The 27,007-nt window shown below is 40.3% G+C and overlaps 1 protein-coding gene across 3 annotated transcripts in view; it reads left to right on the forward strand.

Annotated features, from left to right (window-relative positions):
* Positions 1–6,471: 6,471 nt before the first annotated feature.
* STAG1 (stromal antigen 1) overlaps positions 6,472–27,007 on the forward strand; it is a 505,017-nt gene continuing 484,481 nt past the window's right edge. For all 3 annotated transcript variants that reach the window (XM_059889103.1, XM_059889102.1, XM_002685052.7), the window contains exon 1: positions 6,472–6,655. The gene's annotated coding sequence lies outside the window, so the exon portion shown is untranslated. The remainder of the gene's footprint in view (positions 6,656–27,007) is intronic.

Genomic DNA, 27,007 nt, shown 5'->3' on the forward strand with positions numbered 1-27,007 from the left:
TGACTCTTTGTGACCCCATGGATTTGTAGCCTGCCAGGTTACTCTATCCATGGGATTCTCCAGGCAAGAATACTGGAGTGGATAGTCATTCCCTTCTCCAGGGGGTTTTCTCAACTCAGGGATCAAACTCAGGTCTGCTGCATTACAGGCAGATTCTTTACTATCTGAGATACCACAGAAGCCCAAATGACATTTAAGAGTCCTTAATTCTACCATTACTAGCTCCAGCACTCTGCTTTCTTTTTTAAAGTGTCTGAGTAGTTCTTTTCCTCATTTTTTGGGGGGACAGAGTTTTTCCTGAATCCAGTTTTACTGATTCTGAAAGGGGAGGACTTCTGGTCTTGGGACAGAATTGATTTTTCATGTTTAGAAGGAGTTGGGAAAAAAGAGGGGTGAGATGAGGTGGGAGGTGGGAGGGAGGTTCCAGAGGGAGGGGATATATGTATACCTATGGCTGATTCATGCTGATGTATGGCAGAAACCAATACAATATTGTAAGGCAATTGTCCTTCAATTAAAAATAAATAAATTAAAATGTTTTAAAAAATGGAATGGAAAAAGTCACAGTTTAATTTGATAGGTAGGCCACTATGGCACATTACTGCCACCAGTTGGCAGCACGCCTTAATTGCAAGAGTAGAAAAGATGGGAAAACCATTTATGATTTTTGCAAAAGTCTAGCTGATAAACAACAGGAAATATCCTGTAGGCAAGTGAAAAATGCAAAGGAAGAATACTTGATTTGGGAAGAGTAAATTGAGACAGTGGTCATGATCCCTAAAATACTGTGTTACAGATATCCATGTGGTTTGTGGAGGCAGTCAAAATGAAGTATGATCAGAAGACTTTTCTTTAGTCTAAATATCAAGAGGTGTGTCTGGAACTCTATTATAAGGTATGGGAAAGGGGAGAATTATGAATAAAATGTTACTTCAAACAGTTTTTCTTACAAGATCTATATGAGGAAAACTATAAAATTCTGATAAACACAATCAGAAAAGAACGAAATAAATGAAGAGATGGCTAGAAAGACTCAGTATCATCAAGACCTCAGTTCTTCCCAAATTGATCTTAGATTCAATGCAATACAAATGAAAATCCCAGCAAGTTATTTTATGAATATCAACAAATTGATTCTGAAGTTTATATCGAGAGGCAAAAGACCCAGAATAGCCAGCATAATATTGAAGGAGAGGAACAAAGGTACCAGGACTAATGGTACCTGACTTCAAGACTTAAATATTAAGGTACAGTAATCAAGACAGCTGTGGTACTCATGAAAGAATAGACAAATAGATCAATGGAAGAGAACAGAGAGCCCAGAAGTAGACTCCTATAAATATAATCAACTGATCTTTGACACAGGAGTAAAGGTAATATAGTAGAGTAAAGATGGTTTTTTCAATAAATGTTGCTAGAAGAACTGCATACCCACATCCCCCCCAAAGAAGAATCTAGACTCAGGTCTTAGATCCTTCACAAAAATTAACTCAAAATGGATCATAGACCTAAACGTAAAATGCAAGACTATGAAACTCCTAGATGATAATTTAGGAGAAAATCTAAATGACCATAGGTAGGGTGATACCTTTTTATGTATTACCCAACTCTAAAGACACAATCCATGAAAGAAATAATTGATAAGCTGGACTTTCATAAAATTAAAAACTTCTGCCCTGGAAAAGACAATGCCAAGAGAATCAGAAGGCAAGCCACATACTGGGAAACAATATTTGCAAAAGACATATCTGATAAAAGACTGTTGTACAAATAACTCTTAAAACTCAGCTATAAGAAAACAAACAACCCAATTTAAAAATGAGCCAAAGACCTTAATAGACATGTCACCAGATACACAATGGCAAACATGCACACGAAAAGGTGGTCTACATAATGTGCCGTCAGAGAAGTGCAAATTAAAGCAACAATGAGATATCATAACATGCTGATTAGAATGGCCAGAATCTGGAACACTTTCAGCACCAAATGCTGATGAGGATATGGAGCAACAGCAACTCTCTTACATTGCTGGTGGGGGTGCAAAATAGTACTGCCACTTCGGAAGACAGTTTAGCAGTGTCTTACAAAACTAAAGAGACTCTTACCATATGATCCAGCAATCACACTCCTTGGTATTTACTCAGAGGAGTTGAAAACTTATGTCTGCACAAAGACCTATATAGGAATGTTTGTTGTTGTTGTTTAGTGACTCATTTGTGCCCGATTCTTTGCGACCCATGGACTGTAGCCCACCAGGCTCCTCTGTCCATGGGATTTCTCAGGCAAGAATACTGGAGTGAGTTGTCATTTCCTTCTCCAGGGGATCTTTCTGACCCAGGAATTGAACATGCATCTCCTGCATTGGCAGGTAGAGTCTTTACCACTTAGCCACTGGGGAAGTCCACAGGAACTTTATTCATAATTGCCAAAACTTGGAAGCAAACAACAGGTCCCAGTTACGTGTGTGTGAGTGAATGAATAAATAAGACTGTGGTATATCTGGACAATGAATTATTCTCTAAAAAGAAATGAGCCATTAAACCATCAAAAGACATGGAAGAGGCATGGAAATGGCTAAAATGCATATTACAATGTGAGAGAAGCCACTGAAAAGGCTACCTATCCATATGACAATAAAAATTAGTGATTTCCAGGGATGAGGGAGGAGGAGGGATGAATACAGAGTGTGGAGGATTTTTAGGGCAATGAAAAAACTATTATAATGATGGACGTATGTCACTACACATTTGTCTAAACTCATAGAAAGTACAATACTAAGAGTGAAGCCTAGGGAATTGCCTGTGGACTTTGAGTGATTATAATATGTCAATATAGGTTTATCCTCAGTAACAACTGTATCATTCTGGTGAATGATGTTGATTACAGGGGAGGCTATACATGTGTGCACGCTCAATTTTGTTGTGAACCTAACAGTGCTCTAAAAAAAAGTCATTAAAAAAAAAAAAGGCTTCTGTGAAAGGAATGCAATCATTACTGTCATGAAGCAAGTTGGCTGAATGTCTTTTACTTTAAGCAGGATTCTAAGGTCAACGGAATAACTTTGAAATCTTCTTCATGCTAAAATTATCCAGAAGGGAAAAAGATGTAAGTTCAGTCAAAATTTAGAAGGAGTTCTGCCATCTAAATAGCCACAAGTTAGCTTTTTATAAGGCAAAGTTCTTCACATTGTTGGGTAATAAATGTTAACAATTTATTCTGTGAAGCATTTATATTACATTTACATGTAATTCTGTAATGTAATTAAAAATTTATAGTAATAAAACTTTCAAATTTAGTATTTTATGTTTATATACTTTTGGACCAGATTGGCTAAGAGATTGAGTTGAAACAAAAGTCTAATAGGCATGTGCTTCCTCTTTAGACAACTAACCTATCAACCTGAATCTTCAAAGTGGGTCAGGTCTCATTTCAGGTCAAATATTTGTTCTATTGATACTTTACTCCCTACCCCAAATAATACTTAAGAATCCTTAGCTCTATCCACACTAGTTCCAGGTATTCTTTTTGACATTTTTGTTCATACCTCTAACTTGAAGCTGTTAATAAAAATTGTGGTGTTTGAAAACCGTTGCCGAGGTCTTTGGACTCTTGGTTAAGAATTTCATGAAAGCAGAGGCTCCTGGGAAACATATGGCTCTGCAACAGTCAACTTGTTGTAGGACCTATAGACTTCTCTGGTGGCTCAGACGGTAAAACGTCTGCCTACAATGTGGGAGACGCAGTTTTGATCCCTGGGTTGGGAAGATCCTTTGGAGAAGGAAATGGCAACCCACTCCGGTACTCTTGCCTGGAAAATCCCATGGACGGAGGAGGCTACAATTCATGGGGTTGCAAAGAGTCAGACATGACTAAGCGACTGAACTTAAACTTTCTACTTTATCTTGGGCTTCTCTGATAGCTCAGTTGGTGAAGAATCCGCCAGCAGTGAAGGAGACCCCAGTCTGACTCCTGGGTTGGGAAGATCTGCTGGAGAAGAGGGATAGGCTACCCACTCCAGTATTCTTGGGGTTCCCTTGTGGCTCAGCTGGTAAACAATCCGCTTGCAATGCGGGAGACCCGGGTTCCATCCTTGGGTTGGGAAGATCCCCTGGAAAAGGGAAAGGGTACCCACTCCAGTATTCTGGCCTGGAGAATTCCATGGACTACAGTCCATGGGGTCAGATGACTGAACTGCTTTTACTTTATCTTATCAAATAGTTAAAAGTTGAATGTACCTGATATTACAAAGCTACTAAGAGGAATCAGAAACTTGAGTAAGAAAGATGTATTATTTTAAATGTTGAATTTTGCACTGGAGCTTCCTGTCAAGAAAGCTGAATATGAGGAATGCTAAGGGAAAATCAGGAACAGATAGTAATTTAAAGAGATTTTTGAAGGGCAATAATGTAGTAGAGAACACCACAGAGAGCCTTAAGAGTTGACCTATGGGTTGGAAGAAAGAGGAGGCACTAGCAAAGGAATACAAAGACCAGAAAACCAGGTAGACTGATCCCAGGAATTGTCTTAAAAAGGGTGGGGGCGGGGGTGGGGGGGGCGGTGGGGACAGGGTTTCAAGAAGGGGATAAGGATTGGGTGTGCCAAGAAAAAGAGGATGAGAAAATGGTTGAAGCTTGAGCATGGTTAGAACTTGAGCACTTTATAAAGTGTAAATTCAGTTTGCCATTATGGGTTAGATTGATAAAAGGTAAGGAATAAGGTGGAAGTGAAAGCAGGAGACAGTGAAAAGAAGGTTGATATTACAGTAACAGGCGGTAGTAGTACAAATTTTTAAAAAGCCCTTGGAAACTGTTGAAAAATAGAAGCCAACGGCTAAGATACTGAAGATATAAGGTCCTAGGAAAGTAGAGGTGGAAGGAGGAAATAGGAATGAACGACATAGGTAGTCCTGGAAGAAGCACTGATCTGGGGGAGAAGGAGAGGGGGAGAATGAGTCAATTTGGTGAGAATTTGAAAGGTCATGAACACGGCGTGTCAACAATATTTTAAGATGGAGAGAATATTAAACTGGAATTTCATGGCTCTGATCCCTGTTAATCAGAAGATTTTATCTATTAGTATGGATCGGGATTGGCACCTTAACAAGGAAAATGAGAAACAGTTTGTAGAGAATACGATAGGAATTCATCCAAAGATGAGTTTATATTATATATATATATATATATATACATATATATAAAGTGGGAGTGCAGTCACGACTTCATAGCCAACCAGGTAGAACTGGGGCTTTCTCCAGTGAAAAACCACACAGTATGACCTTTGAGAGAGAAATCAGAAATTGGGATAATTTATTGGAGACTGACCCTTAAGACTATAAAGGAGTCGAGCGATTCTAAGGCAATACAGAAATAGAGCTTGCTGGCTACAGTAACAAGAGAATTTAGTCATAAATGGGGCTGATGACCTGCGAGATTAAGGATTCACTTCTGTATTGAAAGTTTTGAGTGGGTGAAAGGTAGGAGCCACGATCAGGCAGAGGCAGGGGGTAGAGTAGGGAAAAGGCGACATTCAAAGGCATATTTTGGGCATGATCTCACGCTAGTCAATTGTTTCCCTTTTGGCAGCTAAACGGCTAGGATTCTCCCGTCCATTTCAGAGCTACTGAGAATAGTCTTAGGCTGTGGAAGGAGAAATCTGATTCCAAAGCGGAGGCTGTATTTTCTCAATCTACTTACATTCTTTCCTCACTAACTAGCCAATGCTGCCGCCTTATGCAAAGCCGGCACCACGGAAAGGATCTGCTTTAGAGGCAGTGACGACGCCAATCGGCCTGGGGCGCGCAGTGTTGCGTCTAGATGCACGGCGAGGGAGGTCCCAAACAGCTCTCAAAACCTTTTCACCCAGGCCCGGGAAAGCACCTCGTCAACCGTAGACAATAAATCGCTCGTACAATGCTAAGCTCTGAGGCCCTGGTTGACACCAGGAGAGGCGGGAGCGTGGTTTAGCGCTGCCACCCTTCCGCTTTTCTGCAGAGGCGGGGGATGGGGGCAGCTGGACCGGGCGGGGCTGCGCTAGTCCAGCGACCTGGGGAGGGGCCGCGGTGAAGGGGCCAGGGGCGGGTTTCCCTCCTAGGTCTCGGAAAAGCTCCAAAAATGGCGGGCGGCAACTCAGCTAGCGGGGCGCGCAGGCGCCACTGCCGCCATCCTTCCGCCCGCCTCGGGCGGCCCACGAACCTCCACAGCCCCCTCACGGAGAGGTATCCGCCGCTTGCGATTGGCTGAGCTGGGCCAGCGCTCCGTGCGGGGGCCGGGCCGCCACGCAGAGGCCACGTTTCCCGCCCCGCTGGTGCGCGTGCGCGCAATCCCCACAGGAAAGCGTTCGCGCGCGTCCCCGCCGCGGCCCCCAGCTCGCGCCTCAGCTCCCTCCCCTTTCCGGGCAGGCCCGTCCCGTCAGCGAGGCAGTAAGCACCGCGGCCAGCAGAGGGCGGTCCGGACCCAAGTCTGCAGCGGCGCCATTGGCGTGTGGAAAATGCCACCAGATGGCGGGTTAGGATTGCAGCTCCGTTGAAGGCGCGGCCCCCGCTCCCGAACCCCCGGCGACCACCCCGTAACAACCCCCCCACATCGGGAATAACACACCGGAGACTTTTGGGGGGAAACTAGGTCGACGGCCGGCGGTGCCCGGATGGGCAGCTGAGGTGAGCGCGGGCGGCGGCGACGGCGGCGGGGGGCGGGAAAGAGGGGGAATGCGGCGGCAGCGGCGCGGGGGCTGGAAGCGCCGATCCAAGATGGAGGCCGGGCGAGAGCGAGAGAGCGCGAGCGGAGAGCGGGCGGGCCGGGCGCGGGCCCCGCGCGGGGGAGGGAGGCCGCGCAGGCCTGTGCGGGGCGCGGCGGTCTCCGGCCGTCCGGGCGCCAGTGGGGACGGCTGTGGGCGCGGCGGGTACCCCGGAACCCTAGTCGCTCCGCACCCCTCCCGCGGGCCCCGAAAATTGTGCCCCCGCCCGCTCGGGCACTACGGCGACGGGCGCGGAAGCCTTTGTGGCGCGCTCGGGCCCGCCGCCAAGCCCGCCCTCCGCCCCCCCGCCCGGACTCTCGGGACTCGCCCGCGCCCGGCGGGGCCGGGCCGAGGCGGCTGGTGCGAATGCCATCCGCCGCCCTGCGTTTCTGCGGTGTTTTAGCGGCGGCGGCGTCGTCACATGACAACGAGCTCGCCTCGGCTGAGGGGCCTGGGGGTCGCTCGGCGAGGCGACCGGCCCAGGCCTCTTCTCAGTGGGGAGGAGCGGGGGGCTGGCGCCTGGGGCAGAGGGGACGTCAAAGCCGGGCCTTTCCCGCTATCTGCCCTCCCCGCCCCCGACGGAGGCCTCCTTGTGAAACGTGTGCAGGCCGGAGCACTGCCCCGCTAGTTTTCCAGCCCCCCGGGAGACGAGGCCAATAAAAGTTGTTTTCCCTCCTTTCTCGGGGTGGGGGCGGGGTGAAGAGCTAGGAAACGGGAGTGCTTGGAGTTGAACCTGGGCCTCAATTGGAGAGTCCAAACTGGGTGCTTCTTGTGTGCTATGGGGACTAAGAAATTTTCAGGTTTTAGGATAGTCACGTCACCTCTTCTACCTACATTTAAAATGTTAACCGATTCTCTTCATATTGCAGAGAATCGTGCCCCGGGAGTGTAAAGCAGGGGATGGTTTTGGGCACTTATAGATTCAAACCAATGCTGTTTGTATGCGACGATAGCGAATTATTTGCTGTTCGTCGATGTTAAGATGATGTGTATAGTTTATTTTCGTGATTGTGACTAGAGAGGAGTTTTTTTTTCTTTCATCTCTTCGCGAACGTAGTGTTTATGAAAGTATTTGACATGGCATAAAGAAAGTTGTGTGATTTGTGACTTACGTGGTATTTGACTCCATCTTTTAGATTTTCATGTGTCTTTTTCAGAAAATTGCAAATTCTGATGGTGAAACACTTAGGAAAATAAAGATTCAGAACAGTGAAAATAAAAACAACTTGTGTATTGTATTGAATAGTGTACCTTGTACTCATATTTATACTGTACGAAAAATTCAGGCTAAAAAAATTTGCTCCAGGGAGGAAATAGCGAAAAGTTCGGGAAGGTTGTTTACTTGCTTTCAGATTTTGAGAATAGTTATAACACAAGTAGTTTGCTATCTAAATAAAGTACTAGAAGAATCGACAGGAGTTTTGCTACAATTTTTTCGTTATATTTAAAAACGTACATTAAGTTTACTCCGGTGGTCTATCAATGGTCATTTTAACAACCAAGCTACTTGATTGGAAATTCCTCAATATCCACTTCAGTTTTGATATTCTGGCAAAACTTAGGGGTATTTAAATATATGTGAAATGTGGAAAATTGTTATTTTCCATATGGAAAATGTTGCTAGAATTGCTTCCTTTGAACACAGTATACAAATACTGTTGATTTGAATAACTTTCTTAAAGCCTTAAGGGGGCTGTGGTAGGAAGAGAGCCCAGGACTGAAGTTATTTTAAACTTTTCCTAGGTATTTGATCTTTGTGGTGTCGCTCTTTGAGCCTTACTTTCCTTATCACTAAAATGAAAATTTTTGGCTTGTATATATATATATTTTAATGTATAGCGAGGTATCACACATTTAGTAGCTTCAGTTCAGTTGCTCAGTTGTGTCCGACTTTTTGCGACCCCATGAACCGCAGGACGCCAGGCCTCCCTGTCCATCACCAACTCCCGGAGTTCACTCAAGCTCATGTCCATTGAGTCCGTAATGCCATCCAACCATCTCATCCTCTGTCGTCCCCTTCTCCTCCTGCCCTCAATCTTTCCCAGCATCAGGGTCTTTTCCAGTGAGTCAGCTCTTTGCATCAGGTGGCCAAAGTATTAGAATTTCAGCTTCAACATCAGTCCTTCCAATGAACACCCGGGACTGATCTCCTTTAGGATGGACTGGTTGGATCTCCTTCCAGTCCAAGGGACTCTCAAGAATCTTCTCCAACACCACAGTTCAAAAGCATCAATTCTTCGGTGTTCTGCTTTCTTTATAGTCCAACTCTGACATCCATACACGACTACTGGAAAAACCATAGCCTTGACTAGATGAACCTTTGTTGACAGTAATGTCTCGACTTTTTAATATGCTGTCTAGGTTGGTCATAATTTTCCTTCCAAGGAATAAGCGTCTTTTAATTTCATGGCTGCAATCACCATCTGCAGTGGTTTTGGAGCTCAGAAAAATAAAGTCAGCCACTGTTTCCACTGTCTCCCCATCTTTTTGTCATGAAGTGTTGGGGCCAGATGCTATGATCTTAATTTTCTGAATGTTGAGCTTTAAGCCAACTTTTTCACTCTCCTCTTTCACTTTCATCAGGAGGCTCTTTAGTTCTTCACTGTCTGCCATAAGGGTGGTGTCATCTGCATATCTGAGGTTATTGATACTTCTCCCGGCAATTTTGATTCCAGCTTGTGCTTCATCCAGCCCAGCGTTCCTCCTGATGTACTCTGCATGTAAGTTAAATGCAGAGTACATTTAGCAGCTTCCAACAACACCTATTTATTATCTCACAGTTTATATAGGTGAGAAATCTGGGTACTTTGTAGCGGGGCTTTCTGTTCAACATCTCACCTGGCTAAAATCAAGATGTTGGGCGTGCTGGCTCAGTTCTCATTTGAGACTTAGGACCTTCCATGCTCACTACTTGTTGGCAGAATTTCCTTGTGGCTGTATGACTGGACTCACCATCTTCTTTCTAGCTGTTGGCAGGGCTTTCTCACTTCCTTACCACATGTCGTATAGGCATTTTCACGTCATGACTTTTTGCTTTCATCCAGGCAAGCAAGAGTAAGTTGCTCTGGCTTCCTCTGTCTTTGTCCTCTGGACTCCCTTAGGAGACTCCTTTTTAAAGCTGATCTAATTAGATCAGACCTACTCAGGATGATCTTTTTGATGAACTCAACTGATTAGGGACCTTAAGTACATATGCAAAAATCTTTTTGCCATATAGCAATCACAGGAGTGATACCCCATTATAATTACAGGTCTCTCCCATACTGGAGGGTTGCTTATGAGGGTGAGTCACTGTGGTTTGTTAGAATTTTGCTTGCCACGGGGACAGAAGTATCTTTACAATTTAGAATCTTTATGTACAAGAAGACCACTTAGGCAAAGCAGTAACCCCACTTGATAAGTTTACTCATACTTGTTTTGTCTTTATGCTTTTTCCTCTTTGTATTTCCTGGTACCTCAGTTGAAGTGCCTGCCTCTATAAAAATATTTTATTGTATATAAAAGAAATTAAAAATTAAAAAGTTAAGTAGAAAGGCAAAAAAAGGACAGTGGAGATTATGCAGTTCTCATCATTGCTTGATACCTATTGTTTTACTCATTTTAGGAATGTGATTGAATCTCAGGGAAGTTAAGAAATATAAATGACTAAGATCACCCTCCTATTAAGTGGCAGGTAGATTTACAAACTTATTACATCAGACAGTTGCTGTGGTATGGTTGGTCCAGTTACTTTTGAAGAGAGAATTGTGAAAAAGAATAATTATTTAAAATGGAGTACAGATATTGAAAAGTGTTAGTTGTTCAACCATGTCCTACTCTTTGCAACCCCATGGACTATAGCCTCTCTCCATGGAATTCTCCAGGCTTGAATACTGGAGTGGGTTGCCGTTTCCTTCTCCAGGGGATCTTCCCTACCCAGGAATCGAACCTAGATCAACTGGTGGACAAAGAGGGGAGCAAAAATTGGTCATGGTATATTGGAGGTTTCACAGTCTAAGAAGCAAAATATCTTCAAAAGAAGGCAATTTAGTTAAGAATAAGATTTAGAGACTATAACCAGGAGTTAAAATTGTTCAGGAGATACAGCTAAATTTCTTAATAGAGAGGTGATAAAGTAAGGGCTTGGTAGATCTTTGTTAGCTGAATTAAAATATGTCTCTAGAATTTATAGGATCCTTGCTACTGTGATACTGTAGGGAAAAGAAGGAAGCGGAGAATTAAAAGGATGCTCTTGCATAAGCCTAGGAAAGATGATTCTTGAGGTGGAAATAAGGATGTGTCTACAGAGGAGAAGGGATCAGTTTGGTAGTCAAGAGGACAGGATCCCAACTTCCTGAGTTTTAGTGCTGAGAGAAACCTTGTTTTTGACAAATGAGATTCTATTTAATTGAGCTTTAAGTAGGTCATAGGCCAGTTGGTTTTATAGAATCTTTTCTCTGTGTACTAATTCACACCTTATTGCTTCTTTCAAGTTTCTTCCCTTTCCTTTTCTGTGTTCTTGCCAGTTAGTGCTTAAAGGATAGTCAGTCCTACCTTCTTTATAGGATACATTCCTTTGTGCTGTGAGCCTAAATGATGCACCAGTTAGTCCTTCAAATTTCTCTATAGAGTTTTGCTGCAATTAAACAGCTCTGCTGCTAAGTCACTTCAGTCGTGTCCGACTCTGTGCGACCCCATAGACGGCAGCCCACCAGGCTACCCCGTCCCTGGGATTCTCCAGGCAAGAACACTGGAGTGGGTTGCCATTTCCTTCTCCAATGCATGAAAGTGAAAAGTGAAAGTGAAGTCGCTCAGTCGTGTCTGACTCTTAGCGACCCCATGGACTGCAGCTCACCAGGCTCCTCTGTCCATGGGATTTGTCCAGGCAAGAGTACTGGAGTGGGGTGCCATTGCCTTCTCCAAACAGCTCTATAGATGGCTTTTAACTTATTGGAAGACAAAGTTACAAAAACATTTAATGTTGTGACCCAGTGCAAACACACACTATGGAAATAACACTTAACTTTTATGCAGTACATGCTGATATATTGTATATATTTTTGAAACTAAGAATGCTGGTTGCAGCTCACTTATGTGATTTATAGCAACCCTTTCACTTGGCTGAATTATAATCTCATTGTTAATTGGGAGAGTGCGAAGTAAAACCAAACCATAAGAAATCATTTCACTTCTATCAGATTGGCAAATACTAAAAATTCTGATGATATCAAGTGTTGGTGAGAATGTGGAGAAATTAGCCTACCACTTTTGGAGGGACATAGTCATTTTGTAAAAGAAAGTGACTTTTGTAGCAGTAGAATACATGTACGTTAACCTAGTAATTATGTTTTTGTCTTTTTATTCCTAATGAGAGAAATTCTTGTATGCTGGGATATGTGAACAAAAATGTTTGCAATAGCCAAAATGTAGCCAAAATGTTCATCATTCTACCACTGTTTTTCAAATACCAGTGGTGATTTTCAAATGATAAAATAATCTTGATTTGTAGGATAACCTCACTTGGTCACAGTGTATTATCTCTTTTACATTTAATGTTTTGCTAGAATTTGGGGATATTTTTTCATCAGGAATATTATTTTGTAGTTTTCTTTGATTGTAATGTCTTTGTCAGGTTTCAGTATTTGGATTAGGATACTCTCAAAAGTATCCTAGTGGCTCAGACGGTAAAGCGTCTGTCTGCAATGCAGGAGACCTGGGTTCGATCCCTGGGTTGGGAAGATCCCTGGAGAAGGAAATGGCAGCCGTCTATGGGGTCGCAAAGAGTCGGACACAACTGAGCAACTTCACCTTCACTTTCACTCAAAAGTATGGGAGGTGTTCCCTCTACTTACTGCAATATTCCTTGACTGGTAGAATTCATCAGTGATACCGTTTGGACTTAAATTTTTTTCTTTTTTTGTAGGGAGACTTTTGGTAAGTTCAAATTCTTTTTTGTTTTTAATTGGACATAGATTTTGTTTCATCTTATGTTAATTTTGGTGTATTTTTAAAGAAGTTTGTTGACATTGATTTCTGTGCAATTCCCTTGTCATCTTTAGGATGTTTGTAGGATTTGTATCTATATCTCTTTAATTTCTGATGTTATTAGTGTGTTCTTTCTTTTTTTTCTTGACCAGTCTAATTCTTGGTCTATCTGTATATCTTTTCAAAAATAACAATGTTGGTTTTCTCCGTTTGTCTTTTCTCTCTCATTTTTTTCCTGTTGTTTATAATTTTTTTCCCCCATGTATTTTGCTTTTCCTTTTCTTGCTTCTTAAAGTGGTTAGAGATTTCAGACATTTCTTGTTTTCTAATTTAAATATGCAAAGCTCTAGATTTTCTTCTAAGCACTGCCGTTGCCTACAGATTTTGATATTCTTATTATCATTTACTTCGGAATAGTTTCTAACTTGCTTTGTGATTTCTTTGTTGACCCAGGGATTATTTAAAAAGGGTTTTGTTTAATTTTCAAATATTTGGCATTATTTTAGATATCTTGTTATTTATTTCTAACAATTTCATTTTGAGGCTTGAGATATATGCTGTATAATTTTAATCTTTTCAAATGTATAGAACCTTGAGTTATGGTTCATTATGTGGTTTATATTAATATACTTTTCACACTTGAAAAAAAAATACATATTCTGCAATTGTATGGTGTACTATTCTGTAAAATATCAGTTAGATTCAGGTGTTTTGGTAGCATTTTTCAAATCATTTGTGTGTACTGTTTTTTTTTTGTTTGTTTGTTTTGTTTGTTTTTTGGTCTAGTTATATCAGTTGCTGAGAGGGATGTTAAAATATCTAACTATGACTGTTGAATTACGTATTTCTCCCTTAATTTTGTTGTTTTTTGCCTCTATATTTTGAAGCTATGTTTCTAGGCACATTCAGTTAATACAGCCACTCTAATTTTCTTGAGCTTACTGTTTCTGTAGTGTATTTTCTTCTATCCAGTTACTTTAAATTTTTCTTTGTGTTTAAAATGTCCCTCTTGAAGGCAGCATATAGTTGAGTTTTGCTTTTTTAAAAATCCATTCTGACAGTATGGAAGTGGCATCTTTCGGTTTGATTGAACATTGATTATGTACTAATGCCTGTCAAAAAATGTGGAAGTTCTAAGATTTTACTGAGATTTAACTTGCTAACAAGTTAACCTGCTACAGTTTAATGGAGTCATGAGACTCCTTGGTCAGAGATGAACAGTGCACTACAGCAATAACAGTAGCCACAGCATCAGCATTGGTGTCAGATCTTGGAGCCCCACTTTGTACATGGTAGAGTGAAGATGTGACACCTACATGTGTATTGGGTTGTGTTAGAGGAGAGGAATCCCAAGCTTAGAGAAACTCGTATTTTTGTAATGGGTTATAAGCATACCTCTCCTTTTCTCTGAGGGAGATGCTATTTCTCTTTCCCAAGATAATTCACTCTACAAATATACTTGAAAATGTTGGATCAAAGACAGTTGGTGTCTCTGTTTTCAAGATAGGCAGAAAAACAAGAGATCCATGGAAAATTCTTTCAAAACTGCCCAGTGAATTGTCTCAATTTCCCCTATGTAGCTTAGATTTTTCTTTTCTTTGTTAGATGGCCCCGGCCTAGCTTTCCACTTCTGTCTCTGCACTGTACTTCTCTCTGGGTTTTATGCTCTCACTAGATTGATTTCATACTTTATCCCACGTCCTTCATGTCTTTGTTCTGGTGTATAATGTGTGTGTAAGGAACACTCCTTGAGTATTTACTGTATACCAGTAAATATTTTGCAATAACCCTGTGAAGAAGTTATATTGCTATTTTCTGTTTTAAAGGTTAGGTTAAATTTATTTAATCTTAACTAGATAAGTTTATTAGGTTTGATTAAGTCTCATGTTTGTGATGAGGGAGGGACACATTATAGAGAATTCTTTGATTTCTTGATGTTAGTGATAGTTACATGGAGTGCTCACTTTATAATTCTTTAAACTATTATTTAGATTTTATGTATTATGCTATATAATTGTTATATTTCACAAAGAAAGGAAAAACAGAAAAAGGAAATAAACACTGAGCTGTAGAATCTATTTCAAGTCTTCCTGATATCTTCACTCTCTTTGTATTTTCATTTATTGCAGATATAGTATTGGCACAGTAATGTTTGGTAAGTGGTGGGGTTCATAAGGATGGTATTTTGTAGAGTACTTGTTGCAAGGCCACACAACTAATGAATGAGAGTCAGGATTTAAACCTGCTTACTTTCAGAACCCACAATTTAAATCTTTTAAAAGGGCATTTTAATCTCAGCCTTATTTATGCTGTTTGAAATCTTTTGCATTTTGAAGTTTATCTTACAGAGATTTGATTTTCTTTCCTTTTCCATCATACAGCAGTCAGGTAGTCTTGAGTAGAACATTTGATTTCTAGAGGCCTCAGTTGTCTTATCTCTGTGATGAGGATCCAGTTAAGATTCTTTCAATAAATATTTATGAATGCCTACTCCATGACTAGTAGTGAGTATACAAAGTTGTTTAATACGTAGACTTTGCTTTTAAGCAGCTTCTGTTCTAACGAGAGAGATTTAAAAATCAAACCCCCCAAAGCAACAAACCAAGCTAATAAGGATAATACATGGAAGTTGTGAGAGCATTAGGTTCAGGATACTTTGGAAGCATAAAGTACAGAGGTAAGAGGCCGTGCCCCTCTCCTTGTCATTCCCCCCCGCCTCCCAAAGTAGATCATTTTTAATGTATCAGGAAGAGTTAGAAGAGTTTTTCAGGGTAGTTCCTTGACTTTGGTAGTTAAGTATCACCTGTACTGTTTTTAGCCTCTGGCAAGATTTCTCTTCATAATTGTTGAGTTGGTCTAAAGGTACAGGTAGAGGTTTGAGACGCCACTGCTTGTTTCCTCAGTCTTAGAGAGGCAAAAAAAAGTGTTTTATACGTAGTCAAGCATGAATATGACCTAATTGCCTCTTTTGAGGTAACTGATTCCCTGAAGCTATCCTGAAGTTATCTTCCGTGAAGTTATCCTGAAGCTCTGCCAATTCTGTTATATTAGGTTATTATAATTTTTTTCCTATCTCATTGAGAGTACTGAGAGGTAGGCTTTCTCTGTTCTCTAGTAGATACTAGACAGTACAAAGTAGTATATGTGCAGAAATTCTTATGACAGAACGCAAGATATAGAAGCTAAAGAATGTCTTACGCTATGTTCTGCTTAATTGTTAAAGCCTAAATTAATTTTCAGGAAGAAAATGCCCTAGTGTATGCTTTGTACTGTGGAGATAGTTAAAAAGTTTGTGCGTTCACAGATGAAGGAAGCACTGTCACATACTGAAGGGCTAAGAAAGCCATTGTCTGTTGTCTAAGAGATATTCTGGCCTGAGTTACACTCCTGGTGTCAAATTCTAATTCATCTCCTTCCTAGGTATGTAAACATGGGCAGATTCTTTAACCTCTCTAAACCTCAGTCTTCTCACCTGTGTAATGTCACTAATGCCTCATGGATTAATGTATCAGTTAAAAAGGTAACTTTTACCTGTTAGACCATGCTGTTTTTTATGTAAATATATTAGTGTTAAATTTAAAAGGTGAATAAAGTTACAATCCAGATACATCATAAGATTACTTTCCAGAAGCAAGGACTATTAATTAATTGGTTCTTACTAGCACATAGAGCTAGCTGATTCTTCTTAGCACGTAAAGCTGGTTCAACAATAAGCTCTGTTAATGAGAGTGGTCAGAGGGTGAGGTTCTCAGGTTAATAGAGAGATGAGGGTTATAGCCAGAGTTTTGTGCTTATTGTTAAATATATTTTTAAAAAATCGGACTTTTTTTTCTCTAGAAAGTAGTACATCTTGGAAATCCATTGTAATGCTTCCTTGGTAATTAAGATTCGATGGCTGTATCAAGATTTTTATTTATAAAAAAATAAAAATAGCTTTGCATGTATAATTTCGCAAAGAGACTAGGAATGAATCTTTACCAAAAGCAAAACATAATTTCGAAAGTTACTTCTTTGTGTAAGTTCTTAAAGTAAGATGGTCAGATGGCTGCTTTTCCTGTCATAAAAATGGGGTACAGGAAGCAAAACCTGGGTTAATCTGAGCTTTTAAAAAAGTTTTGGATATTTAATAATTTATAAATGTGAAGAGAATGTGATATAAGAGAGAAAAACGAGGGTAGGGCTAGAGACTTGAGTTTTAATCGCAGCTTTACCACTAAATAGCTGTGTGTCTTTGAATCACTACTTCTCTGAACCTCAGTTTCTTCATTGTAAAATTTGTGACTTGGACTTAGTTTCCAAGATTCCTGTAAATTTTTTAGTCTCTGTTGAGGAAATCAAGTCTGAATCAGGTAATGCAAAGTTTTTGATTTTAAAGACTTTAGTTTAAAGTTTGAGTGTGTTATCAGCAGGCTCCTTTGTCTCATCTTCTAACAGCTTATTAGAATAATTCATGCTTTGCTCTAGCTGATTCGTGTACAGACCAAATACGTTAATATTTAGATCGTACTTAACAGTTTTTGGTTTTAGCTATGGGTGTTTACTTCTTTATTTGGTGTAAAAAAGATTAGCAAGTGTCTTCATATAATTTTAGTCATTTTGAGTTATTGAGACATTTGTTGAACACCTGTAGTGTGCCTTACACTCTGGTTATAAAGACATAAAAGCACAGTTCTTGTCTTCCTGATGTGCAGAGAATTCAAGACTCAGAACTTAGGTGTGATAACCTCCAAAAATCCTTTTCCAATAGCCTTATTGCTCCTTCCTCCCACTATTTCTCCCTTTCTCAAATCCAGGATTGGTCAAAGTGCTATTCCTTTGTCTTTTAGTGGTATGCTGTGCCGGGGTGCCATGATTGGCTGTGGAATTGGTGATGCTCTGCATAAAGGTGCTCCAGCCAAGGGGCTTGGTCAGGGCTGAAATCCAGATTTCAGTCTTCTTGACCAACTATCCGTTTGCTTTTTTCATGATTTTTTAATCATCTGCCCAGAGGCCCTTTCCCCCAGTTCTTAGAAAAGAACTTGCATATGGTAGCAGATATCTACCCTGTGCATAAGTGTACCATTAAGAACTTCCCATAGTGTGTTTTTTTGGCAGATAAGTTTTATAGTAGGTAATACATGCCTTGAAATGGTTTGTTGAAGGAGCATGTGCTTCTTGAACACAAATTCTTACATAAGTTTTGAAAGAAGAATAGAAGTTAACCAGGCAAGACTGGGATGATGGAGATGGAATGGTAAATATAGAGGTAAATATTCCAGGTAAATATAGAGGGATAATGTAGTGATCTGGTCTAGAACTCAGTGGTTCTTAAATTGTGCTCCCTGCACCAGTATTATTAACATTACCTGTTTGAGAACTTGTTTGAAATACAGGTTCTTGGCCCTCACCCTAGTCCAGCTGTATCAAGAAATTCTTGAAGTAGAGGCCAGCAGTTTGTGTTTTAACAGGTCTTTCTGGTGATTCTGATGCAGTCTGAAGTTTGAGGGCCACTGCTATAGCCCACTTATTGAGGAAGCATTAGTTTGAGGGTGTGTGAAGAGGCTTGGGGTTAGCTATAGAGAGAGATTAAAATATAGAGCTGTAAGCAGTGACCAGAGTGCCGAGTGTGCCAAAGTAGAGTTTGAACTTTGTCCTTTGGCCAGTGACTGCACATTAGAATCACCTGGGAGCTTTAAACATAAGCTAAAGAATGGGACTTCGTAGTGGCTCAGCCGGAGAAGGCAATGGCAGCCCACTCCAGTACTCTTGCCTGGAAAAAACATGGACGGAGAAGCCTGGTAGGCTGCAGTCCATGGGGTCACTAAGAGTCAGACAGGACTGAGCGACTTCACTTTGACTTTTCACTTTCATGCATTGGAGAAGAAAATGGCAACCCACTCCAGTGTTCTTGCCTGGAGAATCCCAGGGACAGAGGAGCCTAGTGGGCTGCTGTCTCTGGGGTTGCACAGAGTCGGACACCACTGAAGCGACTTAGCAGCAGCAGCAGTGGCTCAGTGGATGGGAGTCTGCCTGCCAGTGCAGGGGACACTGATTCAGTCCCTGGTCTGGGAAGATTCAGCTATGCCTGTGAACCACAACCTCTGAGCCTGTGCTCTAGAGCCCTTTAGCTGAAACTACTGAGCCCATGTGCTGCAACTACTGAAGCCTTGCACCTAGAGCCTGTGCTCTCCAACCAGAGAAGCCACTGCAGTGAACAGCCAGTGCACTGCAATGAACAGTAGCCCCCAGTAGCTGCAACTAGAGAAAGATTGCCTGCAGTGATGAAGACCCAGTACAACCAAAAAATTAAAAATAAATAGAAGTTTAAAAAAACAGAAAATAAAGAATGGTTGGTATCTACCCCAGACCAACTGACATCCAGTCTCTGACTTTGTGATGCACAGAGGGTTCTGAAGTACGTACCTGACAGAACTTGGTTACTGATTATAATAGAATATGTGTTTATTGAGAATGTGTCAAATACTTTGTCCAGTAGCATGATGATAAATAACACCACAGTCTTACATAGGTATTACATTTCACAGATGAGGTACAGAGGTTAAGTACTTTTCCCTAGCTAGGAAGTGGTAGGTTTGAGTCCAAGTTTTTATAACTCTATAATAAAGTCTTAAGCAATAAACTCTATAATAAATCTCTTAAGCAATTTTTTTAAACCTGGGATTCATAAACTTGGGAAAATAATCATATTTTCATTTTCCCTAATCTCTAAGAGAGATTTCACATTTTCTTTGATTTTGAATGTAGGTAACAAATCATGGTTGTATGAGCAATACTATAGCTTTCTTACAAATAGAAATCAGAAATATTTTCATATTAAATTACAGATGTTGCAGATATCTCAAAATATCTTTTATCCTAAGCAGTGCTTTAAAATTGGGCTAACTGGTAGATCCACCTCTAGATGTGTTATTTACTGTGTTAAAGAAGCACATACAATCAGATCAGATCACATCAGTCGCTCAGTAGTGTCCGACTCTTTGCGACCCCATGAATCGCAGCACGCCAGGCCTCCCTGGCCATCACCAACTCCCGGAGTTCACTGAGACTCATGTCCATTGAGTCAGTGATGCCATCCAGCCATCTCATCCTCTGTCGTCCCCTTCTCCTCCTGCCCCCAATCCCTCCCAGCATCAGAGTCTTTAACAATGAGTCAACTCTTCGCATGAGGTGGCCAAAGTACTGGAGTTTCAGCTTTAGCATCATTCCCTCCAAAGAAATCCCAGGGCTGATCTCCTTCAGAATGGACTGGTTGGATCTCCTTGCAGTCCAAGGGACTGTCAAGAGTCTTCTCCAACACCACAGTTCAAAAGCATCAATTCTTCAGCACTCAGCCTTCTTCACAGTCCAACTCTCACATCCATACGTGACCACAGGAAAAACCATAGCCTTAACTAGACGGACCTTTGTTGGCAAAGTAATGTCTCTGCTTTTGAATATGCTATCTAGGTTGGTCATAACTTTCCTTCCAAGGAGTAAGTGTCTTTTAATTTCATGGTTGCAGTCACCATCTGCAGTGATTTTGGAGCCCAGAAAAATAAAGTCTGACACTGTGTCCACTGTTTCCCCATCTATTTCCCATGAAGTGATGGGACTGGATGCCATGATCTTTGTTTTCTGAATGTTGAGCTTTAAGCCAACTTTTTCACTCTCCACTTTCACTTTCATCAAGAGGCTTTTTAGTTCCTCTTCACTTTGTGCCATAAGGGTGGAGGTTATTGATATTTCTCCCAGCAATCTTGATTCCACCTTGTGTTTCTTCCAGTCCAGCGTTTCTCGTGATGTACTCTGCATATAAGTTAAATAAACAGGGTGACAATATACAGCCTTGACGTACTCCTTTTCCTATTTGGAACCAGTCTGTTGTTCCATGTCCCGTTCTAACTGTTGCTTCCTGACCTGCATACGGATTTCTCAAGAGGCAGGTCAAGTGGTCTGGTATTCCCATCTCTTTAAGAATTTTCCACAATTTATTGTGATCTGCACAGTCAAAGGCTTTGGCATAGTCAATAAAGCAGAAATAGATGTTTTTCTGGAACTCTCTTGCTTTTTCCGTGATCCAGCGGATGTTGGCAATTTGATCTCTGGTTCCTCTGCCTTTTCTAAAACCAGCTTGAACATCAGGAAGTTCACGGTTCACATATTGCTGAAGCCTGGCTTGGAGAATTTTGAGCATTACTTTACTAGCATGTGAGATGAGTGCAATTGTGCGGTAGTTTGAGCATTCTTTGGCATTGCCTTTCTTTGGGATTGGAATGAAAACTGAGCTTTTCCAATCCTGTGGCCACTGCTGAGGTTTCCAAATTTGCTGGCATATTGAGTGTGGCACTTTCACAGCAGCATCTTTCATGATTTGGAATAGCTCCACTGGAATTCCATCACCTCCACTAGCTTTGTTCGTAGTGATGCTTTCTAAGGCCCACTTGACTTCACATTCCAGGATGTCTGGCTCTAGGTCAGTGATCACACCATCGTGATTATCTGGGTCGTGAAGATCTTTTTTGTACAGTTCTTCTGTGTATTCTTGCCACCTCTTCTTAATATCTTCTGCTTCTGTTAGGTCCATACCATTTCTTTCCTTTATCGAGGCCATCTTTGCATGAAATGTTCCTTTGGTATCTCTGATTTTCTTGAAGAGATCCCTAGTCTTTCCCATTCTATTGTTTTCCTCTATTTCTTTGCATTGATCGCTGAAGAAGGCTTTCTTATCTCTTCTTGCTATTCTTTGGAACTCTGCATTCAGATGTTTCTATCTTTACTTTTCTCCTTTGCTTTTCACTTCTCTTCTTTTCACAGCTATTTGTAAGGCCTCCCCAGACAGCCATTTTGCTTTTTTTGCATTTCTTCACAAATGTGTTTTCTTAATATGTTGATAATTACATTTGAATATAATTAATAATGAATTCCTTTTCTAGATAATAGCCTTTGCTGAGAGAGTTTAGTAGAGTAAGGTGGACAGAAAATAAATCATTTTTGTTATCTTGTAGAATTGAGATTCTTATAAAAGACAATCTCTCTTTCCTTCACCACTTTTCTTTTCTTTGACTGTTAAATAGGACCAAAATCCAAGTTCTTCTTATTGTCAAAGTTATTAAAGACTACTTGGGTTTGGAGTGCCTTTTTAAAAAGTACTTTCTGAAAAATTAGAAGAGATATATGCATTATCTTATCAGGCATTCTAACTGTCTGGTCATCTGATACAATGCTATTTAATAGAACTTTCTGCAGTGATGGAAATGTTTTGTTTATGTGCTATCCAGTATGGTATCTATTAACCATAATAATGCAAAGAATCAAAATAATGATAACAGCAATATAATAACACTAATAGCAGTACTACCTATATATTAACTTATGGGATCCATATAACAACCCCATGAGGTGGACACTTTTTACGTTTCAGTTTACAGATAACCTGAAACATGGAGAAGTTAAGTGATTTTCCAAAGTTCACATAGCTAGTAATTAGCAGAACTGGGGATTCAGACCCTGGCAGTCTGGCTTCCTTTATGTTCCCTTTTTAATATATTCCTTTAATCACTTTCCCCCGCTGCCTCCATGCATATACAGGATGCTGTCAGAAGCAACATTTTAAAAAGGAATTTAAGATCACTCATTTTGCTTTATTAGCTAAAAGTTGTGCAGAGCTTACTGGTTTATTTCCTGTAAGTAAATTTGTCTTAGATGTATTAGGTATTTTTAGTAACCAATACTGATATTGTTAAACAGTAATTTATACTTTTCTTAAGTTTAATTTAAAGCTGAGTTCAGAAACTGAATATTCATGTGGTTATTTTGTTTACTGAAACTAACTGAAATATAATTCTGAAGCTGTTTTGTGATGAGTTGGCTTTGGTTAATAGATATTTGGCTTTCCTTAGTCAATATACACATGTGACTAACTTAGGTTACATCTAGTATGGTATGTTGGGTTCCTGGAGGCCCAGAAAGGGAGAGGTATATCTCTGAGGTACAAAATTCCATTCTTGCTCTATTCCGGGTGAGCTGGTGGTAGAGTGATATTAAAAGGGGCAAGAAAACTGTCATTTTTCAGTTATCTGTATAGGCATTGTGCTTGAGGCTTTACATATAAAGTCATCATTTATTAAATATAGGCTGTTTTTCACACCCTTCCAGTGCTTTAGATTCATTATATATGTCATTTAATCTGCACGCAATGCCTCAGAGAACATGATGATGACAAGGATTATGGATGAGGACTTTGTTAGTCTCTTCCTCTTCTCTCAGCTTTCCCCTCTCCACTTCAAGGGAATGATCATAAATATAGGTGGGGAATGAGAGGGGAGTGGTGCTGAGGTTATTGATAACAGCTTATCTAGTACTTAAGGTTCTCCAGCTGATAAATTCATTCATTTCATTTTGCCTAGATGTTGGAAATAAGGCAGACAAGGTATTTGTCTTCATGTGAGAGACAGTCAATAATCAGGTAAACAAAATAACCATACATGTGTTGAAAGCTGTGAAAGGAATGATTGAGGTATTGTGATTAGCAATAATGAGATACATACAGTCAGGAAAGGCATCTTTAAGGATGTTAAATTTAAGCTGAGCTTGCACAAAACCTGACGAGACTGGTCCAGGCACAAGGAAGAGCTGGTGCAAAATCTCTGTAGCAGAAATGGCTGTTGTATTTTAGGAACTGAGAGGTGATAATGCAGGGAGCGAGCACAATACCCGAACAGTGTAGTGGCTTCACCTGAGGCTAGAGGGCTAGGCCAGAGTCTGGCTTATGTGTGATATGTTTGGGTTAGCAGGGACTGTAAGGAGTGCAGATTTTATTATATGTAAAATGAGAAACCATTGAGTTTTAAGCAGGGAAGCATTTAAACAACATCCCTCCCTCTAGTTCAGTGATTCTCAACTATGGGTTATATCTTGCTTTACAGGGGACATTGGGCAATTTGCAGAGATTTTTGATTGTCATGACTGGGGGGTGATGATATATGCTACTGGCATTAGTGGGTAGAGACAAGGGATGCTGCTAAACGTTCTTCATTAAGCCCCCTCCAGCAAAGGATTGTTGGCCCAAAATGTCATAGTGCCAAAGTTGAGAACTGCTCTAGCTGCTTTGTGAATATTGGATTGTGCTGAGGGTTGGAATGGAAGAAGGAAAAGTTAGGTTGATGCAGTGTCCAGGTGATGGTACCTGTACCATGGTTGCAGTAGAGCTAATAATGAGAAATGTAATTGTTTTTATGTTTTGGAAACAATGAGTCAAGAATGATCTCTAGGTTTCTGACTTTAGTAACTGAGTGAATGGTGGTGCCATCCTGGCCACCACCTTGGGAAAGACCGAGAATGATGAGTTCTAATTTTTTAAATCTTATTCATGGAACCTGAATTGCCATTAAAAGATAACACAGCACTATTTTATGGGCAGTAAGAAAGAAAATGCTGTACGCTTGTGCAGTCTACAATTGGTCATACCAGCCACTCATTGCTTGGAAACCTTTTATCTATTTCCAGAGATTTGACAACTTCTTCTGCCTTCATTTCCATTGCTTGACATGTGATAGGCTGTCCTTTAGCATGTATCTCAGTAGCAAAACATAATACTTGTGGCTGTTCTCATTCCCCATAAGTCGCTTTGTTGCTTTTCAAGAAAACATGAAATTGAGATTGTTATTAGCAATAATGAAATTTTATTTACTAATCTTAATTTTTGTAACTTTGTGCATGGTAAGTTTTCATTTCAATATTAAATTGCAGAGTAATATTTTAAGACATTTAGCAGGTAGTTAAACTCAACATGCATGAAACTGACAGTGCAGACAATTCAGTTGATGACAAGGTCAGTCAACAATTAGGCTTGAGTTCATGGGTGAACAGTGGCAGCTTTGTTTAATTACTGTCTGTTGAGCACATTATAAAATGCCTTTAATTGTGAGATACATCTTTATCTCAGAAATGTTAAAATAGGGGGAAAATGTGAAATGCAGTAGGTGGTCAGAAACATCCCATACCAGTCCGTTTAACATATGATATGTTGAAATGGATTAATAGCACTACTGATAGTACTTGTTAATAATATAAATGATTTCTATGTATGGAAACTCAATTTTTATTTTTTTAAAATATAAATTTATTTATTTTAATTGGAGGCTAATTACAATACTGTGTTGGTTTTGCCATACATCAACATGAATCCGCCACGGGTGTACATGTGTTCCCCATCCTGAACCCCCCTCCCACCTCCCTCCCCATACCATCCTTCTGGGTCATCCCAGTGCACCAGCCCCGAGCATCCTGTATCATGCATCAAACCTGGACTGGCGATTCATTTCATATATGATATTATACATGTTTCAATGCCATTCTCCCAAATTATCCCACCCTCTCCCTCTCCCACAGAGTCCAAAAGACTGTTCTATACATCTGTGTCTCTTTTGCTGTCTCGCATACAGGGTTGTTGTTACCATCTTTCTAAATTTCATATATATGCGGTAGTATACTGTATTGGTGTTTTTCTTTCTGGCTTACTTCACTCTGTGTAGTAGGCTCCAGTTTCATCCACCTCGTTAGAACTGATTCAGATGTATTCAAATGCTTCAACTGATTCAAATGTATTCTTTTTAATGGCTGAGTAATGCTCCATTGTGTATATGTACCACAGTTTTCTTATCCATTTGTCTGCTGATGGACATCTAGGTTGCTTCCATGTCCTGGCTATTCTAAACAGTGCTACAATGAACATTGGGGTACACGTGTCTCTTTCAATTCTGGTTTCCTTGGTGTATATGCCCAGCAGTGGGATTGCTGGGTCATATGGCAGTTCTATTTCCAGTTTTTGAAGGAATCTCCCCACTGTTCTCCATAGTGGCTGTACTAGTTTGCATTCCCACCAACAGTGTAAGAGGGTTTTCCCCCACACCCTCTCCAGCATTTATTGCTTATAGACTTTTGGATAGCAGAAGTCTGGCGTGAAATGGTACCTCATTGTGGTTTTGATTTGCATTTCTCTGGTAATGAGTGATGTTGAGCATCTTTTCACATGTTTGTTAGCTTTCTGTATGTCTTCTTTGGAGAAATGTCTGTTTAGTTCTTTGGCCCATTTTTTGATTGAGTCGTTTATTTTTCTGGAATTGAGCTGCAGGAGTTGCTTGTATATTTTTGAGATTAGTTCTCTGTCAGTTGCTTCATTTGCTATTATTTTCTCCCATTCTGAAGGCTGTATTTTCACCTTGCTTATAATTTCCTTTGTTGTACAGAAGCTTTTAATTTTAATTAGGTCTGATTTGTTTATTTTTGCTTTTATTTCCAATATTCTGGGAGGTGGGTCATAGAGAATCCTGCTGTGATGTATGTCGGAGAGTGTTTTGCCTGTGTTCTCCTCTAGTTTTATAGTTTCTGGTCTTATGTTTAGATCTTTAATCCATTTTGAGTTTATTTTTGTTTATAGTGTTAGAAAATGTTCTAGTTTCATTCTTTTACAAGTGGTTGACCAGTTTTCCCAGCACCATTTGTTAAAGGGATTGTCTTTTCTCCATTGTATATTCTTGCCTCCTTTGTCAAAGATACGGTGTCCATAGGTGCGTGCGTTTATCTCTGGGCTTTCTATTTTGTTCCATTGATCTATATTTCTGTCTTTGTGTCAGTACCATACTGTCTTGATGATTTTGGCTTTGTAGTAGAGCCTGAAGTCAGGCAGGTTGATTCCTCCAGTTCCATTCTTCTTTCTCAAGATCGCTTTGGTTATTCGAGGTATTTTGTATTTCCATACAAATTGTGAAATTATTTGTTCTAGCTCTGTGAAAAATACCATTTTGAAAAATACCAGTTTGATAGGGATTGCATTGAATCTATAGATTGCTTTGGGTAGTATACTCATTTTCACTGTATTGATTCTTCCAATCCATGAACACGGTATATTTCTCCATCTATTAGTGTCCTCTTTCATTTCTTTCACCAGTGTTTTATAGTTTTCTATATATAGGTCTTTAGTTTCTTTAGGTAGATATATTCCTAAGTATTTTATTCTTTTCGTTGCAATGGTGAATGGAGTTGGGAAACTCACTTTTTAAAGATCACTGGCAGGTGAAAACTTGGATTTACAATGAGCTGGTCAAACAGTGATAGAATTTGTTGAAAGAATGGATACAGAGGGTGACAAGTAAGAAATCACTCTAAGGCAGTATTGTAGAAGCTAAAGGATGAAATTAAAGCAATGAAATTCCATGTGTATGTGATTTTTGAGGCTGTGTGCCTATACTACTGCTAAGTCACTTCAGTCGTGTCCGACTCTGTGCGACCCCATAGCCGGCAGCCCACCAGGCTCCCCCGTCCCTGGGATTCT

Source organism: Bos taurus, chromosome 1, assembly GCF_002263795.3.
Source record: "Bos taurus isolate L1 Dominette 01449 registration number 42190680 breed Hereford chromosome 1, ARS-UCD2.0, whole genome shotgun sequence".
NCBI lineage: Eukaryota > Metazoa > Chordata > Mammalia > Artiodactyla > Bovidae > Bos > Bos taurus.